Raw genomic sequence first — 10000 nt, 5'->3', positions numbered from 1 at the left:
AAGTCACATGAATTTGCTTTACTTTTTGTGCTGTGAGAAGCAGTGTGTGAGAACCATCGAATGAAAGCAACTTTCTAAATCCATGAAACTAGAAATCTTATTATGAAGACAGATATTTCTCATCTTAGAATCAATCTGAATTCAGAAACAAGTTCCAATATTGCAAGAGAACAATTGCCACAGAATTTGAAAAATAGAGGCGATCAAACAGGAAGCACCAATTATTTTAACATCGGAACCGAGTTGCAATCTTGCAAGTGAACCATTGTTAATTAAAAAAAAAAAAACAACCAAACAAACGACCTAGTATTAAAGCAATTACTGTTTTTAACATCAGAACTGAGTTACAATATTGCAAGTAAACAATTGTTAAATTGTTTTCAAAAACAATAAAACAGACGTAGAATAAAAGCAATGATAATATAATAATAATAATAATAATAAATAATAATAATAATAAACAATAATAATAATAATAATAATAATAATAATAATAATAATAACTCAAGAAGAGAAGGCAACAGAATCAACCATCTGATGTTCATGGACGACATCAAGCTGTATGGTAAGAGCATCAAGGAAATAGATACCCTAATCCAGACTGTAAGGAGTTGTATCTGGGGACATCAGGATGGAGTTTGGAATAGAAAAATGCGCCTTAGTCAACATACAAAAAGGCAAAGTAACGAGAACTGAAGGGATAAAGCTACCAGATGGGAGCAACATCAAACACATAGATGAGACAGGATACAAATACCTGGGAATAATGGAAGGAGGGGATATAAAACACCAAGAGATGAAGGACTCGATCAGGAAAGAATATATGCAGAGGACTCAAGGCGATATCAAGTCAAAACTCAACGCCGGAAATATGATAAAAGCCATAAACACATGGGCAGTGCCAGTAATCAGATACAGCGCAGGAATAGTGGAATGGACGAAGGCAGAACTCCGTAGCATAGATCAGAAAACCAGGAACATATGACAATACACAAAGCACTACACCCAAGAGCAAATACGGACAGACTATACATAACACGAAAGGAAGGAGGGAGAGGACTACTAAGTATAGTGGATTGCGTCAACATCGAGAAACAGAGCACTGGGGCAATATCTGAATACCAGTGAAGACGAGTGGCCTAAAAGAGTGCATGGGAAGAAGGACTAATAAAAGTAGACGAAGACCCAGAAATATACAGACAGGAGAATGACAGACAGAACAGAGGACTGGACACAACAAACCAATGCACGGACAATACATGAGACAGACTAAAGAACTAGCCAGCGATGACAATTGGCAATGGCTACAGAGGGGAGAGCTAAAGAAGGAAACTGAAGGAATGATAAACAGCGGCACAAGATCAGGCCCTAAGAACCCAGATATGCTCAAAGAACGATACACGGAAATAACATCTCTCCCATATGTAGGAAGTGCAATACCAAAAATGAAACCATAAACCACATAGCAACCGAATGCCCGGCACTTGCACAGAACCAGCGCAAAAAGAGGCATGACTCAGTGGCAAAAGCCCTCCACTGGAGCCTGTGCAAGAAACATCAACTACCTTGCAGTAATAAGTGGTACGAGCACCAACCTGAGGGAGTGATAGAAAACGATCAGGCAAAGATCCTCTGGGACTATGGTATCAGAACAGATAGGGTGATACGTGCAAACAGACCAGACGTGACGTCGATTGACAAAGTCAAGAAGAAATTATCACTCATTGATGTCGCAATACCATGGGACACCAGAGTTGAAGAGAAAGAGAGGGAAAAATGGATAAGTATCAAGATCTGAAAATAGAAATAAGAAGGATATGGGATATGCCAGTGGAAATCGTACCCATAATCATAGGAGCATTAGGCACGATCCCAAGATCCCTGAAAAGGAATCTAGAAAAACTAGAGGCTGAAGTAGCTCCAGGACTCATGCAGAAGAGTGATCCTAAGGAGGCAGGATACAACCCGGCCCGGCCAACCCCACTATAAATACCACCCAGTCGAATTGGAGGACTGTGATAGAGCAAAAAAAAAAAATAAAAAAAAAAAAATAATAATAATAAAAAAAAATAATAATAATAATAATAATAATAATAATAATAATAATAATAATAATAATAATAATAATATCAATAATAATAATATCCTTTATTTCAGCTCACGGGTCATATACATTGAATATACAAAATACACAGTAACATACACAATTTAGATATATGAGACAACATGATAAGAAAAATTAGTAATCGACACTTATCCACAGAATAGCTGAGGTAGCATAAAAGATATTAATCATAATACTGGTGAACTAACAGTAATAATATTGGTGAGAAAAAAAATACATTGAGAGTTAATAACAGTTAGTGCACACATTATATAACTTAAATTTCAACTAGAGACCTTAGGTGTTACAGTAGTCAGGTCCATAGGGCTAAATACGAAAATGGAATGTAGAAAAAAAGAACTTTAACTTGATAGTAATCACAGTAATAATGAAAAAATAAAATATCAGCAATAAATATAATGACAAAATCTGCAGATGACATCTTGCCAATACAGAGATTAAGTCCTTTAGGGACAAAGCCTCATTTTCCTATCTTTCCCACAATTTAGATTTTCTTGCTTCACTCCTTGGGATGCTCTGTATGAGCGAGTTGCCGCAGTTTCTCACTCGGGATACCAGACTGGACATTGTTCGCCTTACAATGATTTTTTAAATTGTCCAGGTGGTTTTTTAAGAACATCTGTGTGGCGGAGTGGTAGCGTGGAGTGTTTGTGAGGCGTCTCAGAAGGTCATTGTGCACAACAGTGATACGTCTCATGGTCTCTCGGGTATAGTTCGTCCAGAGGGAACACCCATAGATACTGTAGCAGTTCGAGCGGAAGCTCAGCAGTTTCACGTCTAGGTGACAGAAGGCAAACCTCCTTGCAATCATGTTGCCAGTTGCACATAGTTTACGACGCCTCTGTTCAATGTCTGCATATCTTTTAGGTCGTTCAGTGATAATGTGACCCAAATACGGAAATTCGCGCACAAATTTGTGGTTCTGCAATATGCTTAAGCGATCTCGGGAGCAGCGACATGCACTGGGTCTTTGTTTTGTTGTAGATGAGCCGTGGAGGCCATGCACTGATGGGAAATCAGAATATCGTCGGCGTAACAGAGGTTGTTTATAGTTGTTTCATTGACGGTGCATCCAATTGGGAGTGAGTCAGTTTGACATTCAAGGCATCTGTGTATGTATTAAGCAGATATGGAGAGAGAAAGCCCCCTTGCTGAAGCCCGTTTAGGGAGCCGAAGGAGTAAGATAATACATACCCCATTTGACACAGAATTGCTGTGTGGAGAAGAACCAGCAATGTTAAATGCCAATTAGATACAGGGGTGTGTCCCTTTTATGCAGCTTCAGGAAGAGCTTCAGGTAGTTTACTCTGTCAAATGCCTTTCTCACATCTACAAAACATAGGAAAACAGGAGGGAGGCTGATGATAGGTAGTAGTTCAGCAAGTTTCTTTCAGTATGTAGATGCAGGTGCCGCTGAGTGGTTTGCTTTAAACCCGAACTGGTTGTCAGTGGTGTGTAGAGAGGGGAGAAGTCTCACAAGAATAACAGACTCAAGTATCTTCGATGAGATCGTTGTGATTGTAATCGGCCGGTAGTTGCCAGGGTCAGCTGCATCCTTAAGCTTGTTTTTTGATTAATGGTATCAAGTGAACTAAGAGTAGGGAGTCTGGGAAAAGAAACTGGTGAATTATGCATGCATTGAATAGGGCAGCTAGCAAATGTAAATTATTTCGGATGGCAGAATTTGAAAGCCTCTGCGGGAAGACCATCACAGCCGCCGGGCGATTTATTATTAGGTAGGCTGTTTATGGCATCGCTGATGTTACCTGGCGTAATACGGTCTGCAAAATGAAATTGAATGTTGTCATTAAGGAGGTTATCTACATCCCATCGGGAAGCTTCATCATTTATGCAATTCAGGATATTGTTGAAGTGATCGCCCCACACATACTTGCGATAGCTTCGTCTCCGACTGCTTCCCCTACTCTGTGATAGTTTTTATTTTTGGGATTTAAGGACTGGATATCTCTCCAAAGACGAGGGTAATCACCAGATTCTAAGTTTCTAGACATTGCATAGGGTCTTAGTGTTTTCTTTTTCAATTTACCTGCAGTGCTTAAGAGCAAGTTTGAATTGCGCTCTCTCGCTCGCCTGCCTCATTAGTAATGGCAGTGTAGTCCTTCCCTCGGGGCTAGCCTCCATTTTGCCTCCACAGTAAAAACATTTCTCATGAGTATGTATACAGATCTTTAACCAAGTCATTCCAACCAGGTATATTACGAGAATTATCTTGACGAAATCTATAGGCAGTTCTGCCCGAAGCAAGCATAGCGGAGATTATGTTCGAATAGAATTCATTCAGATCCCTCCTGTGGTGGTCATTTCTACCATTTTCTGTTGGTACCAAGTAAGGCGTCTGCCGGTTGAACTATTGACCGCAACCTGGTTTCTGTGGTTGCCCCTAAAGTATGCTGTTTTCTGTTGGTTTTTAAACTCCCAGTTAACCGCCTGGTGGGCGGTCAGTTAGTGGGTTCACGGTAGGAAGAGATGGAGTACTGAATGACACCTGTAATGGGAGAATGTGATCGTAGCCCGTTGCAAGATCTTAGCAAATATTGCAAAAGCCATATAGAATCATGAGTTGTGGAGATGTGATGCAGTGGTCCAGCCAGGAAGTTGCAATTGTGTCCGTTCTATTATGTACATATGAGTAGGAGGAGGGAGGGAGGAGCTTACATCGCTAATTTGGAGAGCATGATTTTCACAGAAGCGAGTAAGTTCATTATAAAATTGTTTTGTGGGGTGAGAATTAAGGTCCCTACTATACAAATATGATCAGCAGGAGAATCTTGAATAATACTGTGTAACTCCCCTAGGATCATGCAGTAATGATCAAAATTATTGTTATTTTCCCATGGCATATAAACATTAATTATTAGGATTTTAGAGTTCCCTACTGTCACTTTGAACCCCAGCAATCTGTCACCACAGGAAAGAAAGTCCCCCTTTCGGGCGACCGGCTATGATTTGATCTGTAACTTGCATCGATGAAGTCGAGAAGGTTCTGAAGTCTTCATAAATTGAATCGCAGATGACAAGGTCATGTGGCCAGAGGAGCGTTTCTTGTAATGCAATGATGCCGTTGAAATTTTTGCAGAACATGTTTTAGGAGAGGAAGTTCCGCTTGAGGCCAAAAATATTCCAAGAGATTATGTTTAATGTATCCATGGCTACTCACGAAGATAGGAGATGAATGCGCTGATCATTTGGGTGGATGGGGGTTTAGCCAGGGGTAGTGGGCAGTCACTACCGTGGGCAGTTGGCTGGCACTTGCTGTGGAAATGATCCTGGTTGGAGTGTCAGTAAGTTCCCCATGAGGGTGGTTGGTCCAGATTAGGTTTATATCAAAAACTAATATAATAGGACCGAAGTTTCTCGCCTTTAAGGATGTCGAGTGTTGAAATAAGCAGGTAATCCTGTAAGCCACTTTATGTTTACTTCTGCATGGGAGTTCGTGAGAGATGAGTGGGTCAGAGCCAGTGAGAAACTTGACTCTCTCCACTATGGCGTCTAGCATCACCGATGAGCGCAGATTGTGAATTGCTACATGACATCTCTTCTCAGGTGTCGGGCGAGGTGAAACACGAAATATTGGGCTCCGGTACCAAAGGCCAAACGAGAGGTTCTTCTCTTCTTTCTGCTTGTTTGTATCTGCCAGCCGCCAGACCCCTCAAGATCACTCTCATCTGCATCTACGATGGGGGGTTAGGGGGGGGGAGAGATAGGGTGAGGAGGATCACGAGGGCTGGTAATCATCACTGGAGGTCTATCTTCCACGGAGGCACTGGGGAGGGAGGGGAGGTTGGGAGACCAACAGTCCCCTCAGAACGAATAGGTGAAGGAGGCACTTCCGTGTTGCTGGGAGGCGAGGAAAAACTGGATGCCGCATTCATAGGACTCTGGTGGCTATCTGTGTGATTGTCTATCGATCCCTGCACTCCTTTGATCGCATCCCAGGTCCGTGTGAGATTATTTGTTTCCACCATTTTAAGACTGTCTAGGGATTCCTGTGTCCTTTGATCATGTCCCAGATTCTTGATAATTTATCATTTGTCTCCTCAATTTTTCTGAGTTTTTTCCCATTATTTCTGAGAGGGATTTTGCTGTTTGGAAGGCATTTTCTGCCGTGTGGTATACCGCAGGTAGGCTTAGGTCAGCAGGCCCCTTTGGAGGCAGATTGGAAGGGTCATCAGCGTAGATTTCACCGAGCAGGTCCTTAGCCACTAGTGATATATGATATTTTCTTGTGAGAGGACAAGTTCTTTGCGGATCGCTCCTTGAGAATGCTCTCTGGTATCAGATCTTTGCATTTCGTATGTGCAAACGTTGCTTTCCTCATCGGAGAAGGCATCACTGACAGATTTTATAGCGGACTCGATGTCGGAACGGTTCGATTGGTATTGTATATAGTAAAGAGAATTGTTCGCGAGTACGGAACTTGTGTGGGGGGCACAGGCACCGGTAGGTGCCAGGGTCACTTGCGCAACGGTTGGAGGTTGGTCGGATGACATTTTTGTGGTAAGGGAAGGGCCAAGCACTAGCACATACACTGCATTCTTTTACCATTTCCCAGGACCAATATGCCTCGAGTAGCTGTGATTTGAAGATTTCTAAGGCACTGATTGGAGCAGAAAGAATATTAGAATATCTGCAATTGCAACACTCCGGCTTACACGCCGGGTATTACGTGGAGACACATTAACACATTGCTTACTATAAGAGGTATCACCAAGGGCGAAAAACCCTTCTTATCTATGAAGAAATGCGAGAGAGACCTCCAACACGTCCGCCCCACACTTTATGTATTAAAGATAATAATAATAATAATACAGAATCGAGTTGCAACACTGCAACCCGTGAACAATTGATAAAAAAAAATAAAAAAACCCAAAAAAGCTATCAAGCAGATCTAGAATAAAAGCAAAAATTTATTCTTAAATCAGAACGTGTTGCAATATTGCAAGATACCAATTGTTAGAAAAATCCAAAAAAGCCATCAAACAGATCTAGAATCAAAGCAAAATTTAATCAACATCAAGAACTGGGTTGCAATGTTGCGAAAGAACAATTGATGACAAAAATCCAAAAAGCAAGATTGCAAGAGAACAATTGATAAACAAGTCCAAAAACAGTGATCAAACGTATCTGAAATCAAATCAAATAATTAATTAGCAATATTGCAAGATCATTCTTTCTTTAAACATCCAAAAAAACATCAAACAGACATAGAATAGAACTAACAGTCATTTTATCATCAGAACTGAGTTACAATATTGCAAGAGAACAATTGCCAAAAAAAAATATTTATAAAACCGATCAAACAGACCTAGAATAAAAAAAATATCGAAAATACTCATCAGATTGTAATCAGAATCCAGATTACAATTTAAAAAAAAACTATATAAAATACACTTTCAGATGTCATCAGGATCCAATCCAGAAGATGAAAAAAAAAAAGAAAAAAAAGAAACAAATAGCACTGACCAACGCACCGCTCGTCAGCAAAACAGTTACGGGAGACAAATGGTATAATTACGGGGCTTTTTCACGCAAATGTAATTGCCCAGCAGGCGTAACAAGAGGGTATTTAGTGTCTTCAGAATAAAACTCGTTTTCAAAATACGAGACAACGTTCGAGGGATGGTATTGAACGCGAGATAGAAATGGATATTTGATAACGAATATCTAACTTTTTCTCGGTAATTTTTTATTATATTAGATTCAGTTTTGATTCCCAAAGTTAGATATATATTTTTTTTGTTTGAGAATTATTTTAAGAAAAGAATAGTTTTTTTTCAAACAAGAGAACAACGTTCGAGGAATGAATAATCGAATGCGAGATAGAAATAGGTATTTGGTAACGAATATCTAACTTTTACTTTCTGGGTTTATTGAATTAGGCTAAAATTCGAGTTGCCAGAATTATATATTTGTGAACTGTACGATAGGGTGTGTGTGTGTGTGTATATATAATATATTATATATATATATATATATATATATATTATATATATATATATATATATATATATATGAATATATATGTATGTATAACTGAATCACGAAAGTTTGGAACGTGATAAATCCATAAATAAAGGTATAAACCACCACGAAGGAAAAATAAATAACGGAGTTTCTGCAAGATCTTTCGACTCTACGTCCTTTTCTCAGCTGAGTAAAGGACGTCGAGTCTAAAGATCTTGCAGAAACACCGTTGTTTATTTTTCCTTCGTAGCTTATATCTTTATATATATATATATATATATATATATATATATATATATATTATATATATACACACATATATATATATATACATACATATATATTATATATATATATATATATATATATATATATATATATATATATATATATATTTAATACTTCTAGGGCACAATTTTTCACGGATACAACATTCATTGAATAGAATGGCTTTTTTCACTGTTTACCAGCTTTTTTGAAATTGATTCATATTTTCTAATTATTTTCTTCACTTCATTGTTCAGGTTACTAATGGACACATAATGGGGTTCTTCCATTTACTCCAGTATTTTTACAAAAAACGCGACAGCTGTTTCGTCAACCTATACGTATTGACATTATCAAGCGTACTGATACAAATATGAGCCTACATGCGTTTTTGTGACGTCATGAGGACGGAAAGTAGTACAATTGCCAGATACCTAGTTTTAAATATTTACAAAAGACTATAGTGAAACATAAAATAAGACAAAAAATAATGTAACACAAATTATATCAAAAGTTGAAAGTAAGTTATTATATACAAATTTTACATAAATATATATTAATTACATGTATGTTTAATTAACAAAATGTCAGTTGTGCGCTCCTGTCCGCGTGTGGTAGTGGTCTTGTTCCACGCGGTTGAAGGCGGGCTGCCCTCCTACACGAGGGCAAAAGATCGGTCTGCCTCGCGTTGGATGTTAAGGTTTGGGCGTTGCGTGGCGATGCTGACGGCTTCTGATATCAATAAACGATTGTAGTTGCCTTCCTTGTGGATTATTTTGGTGTTGTGAGAAGTTCTTGCAAGGATGGTTTTTTATTGTGGGTATCCACAAAGTGCTGGTGAATAGCACCTTGGTTTCTGTGGGTCCTGCATGCGACGTTTGATTGTAGTTGTTGTGTGTCCGATATAGCATTTTTGGGGGGACTGACATTGCTCGTCAGCACAGACAAACTTTGTAAACTATATCAGATTCAACCTCTTTTCTCCGTCGATGGAGGGGGGTGGTTCCTCTTCGCAGTAAAGGCATTGTTTTAGTGGCACCAATAAGTTTCTTACAGGTATGTTCATACTGACGAAATATTTCGACAAGTAGACGGAGTCGCCATGGGATCAAATATGTACATAGCCACCGTCGAAGAAAGTGCCTTTAGAGAACATCAAAAACCTAGGATTTATGGGCAATACATCGACGATATTCGTCACAATAAAAGAACCTGACGATGCCAGAAAACTAGCAGATGTTCTGTAAAGAAACTCAGTGCTCAACTTCACCACAGAGCACAGCCAGCAGAAGACTTTGCCGTTTTCTTGACGTCCTGGTAAAACTACAAGAAGGACAGTTTAAGACAACCGTGTGTACAAAAGCACGAACGCGGAGAATGCCCGACACAAACAAAAAGTATATCGTGAGTGCGTATGCAACAGAGCCTTCACATACAGCTCATCATGGAGAGACATACATAACGAACTAGATCGAATTCGCCAACTGCTGACAAACAACGGCTGTGCAGATCAAATGATCGAAACAGCAATACAAAAGAAAATGGGCGAATTTACCAACACCCAACACGACGACGAAAAACGAGGAGAAACTTGATTATTTACAAACGTGTACATTATGGGTC

Source organism: Macrobrachium nipponense, chromosome 27 (genome assembly GCF_015104395.2).
Source record: "Macrobrachium nipponense isolate FS-2020 chromosome 27, ASM1510439v2, whole genome shotgun sequence".
In the NCBI taxonomy this organism is placed as follows: Eukaryota; Metazoa; Arthropoda; class Malacostraca; order Decapoda; family Palaemonidae; genus Macrobrachium; species Macrobrachium nipponense.
The sequence above is the reverse complement of the archived record's forward strand: the minus strand, read 5'-3'. Positions refer to the sequence as shown.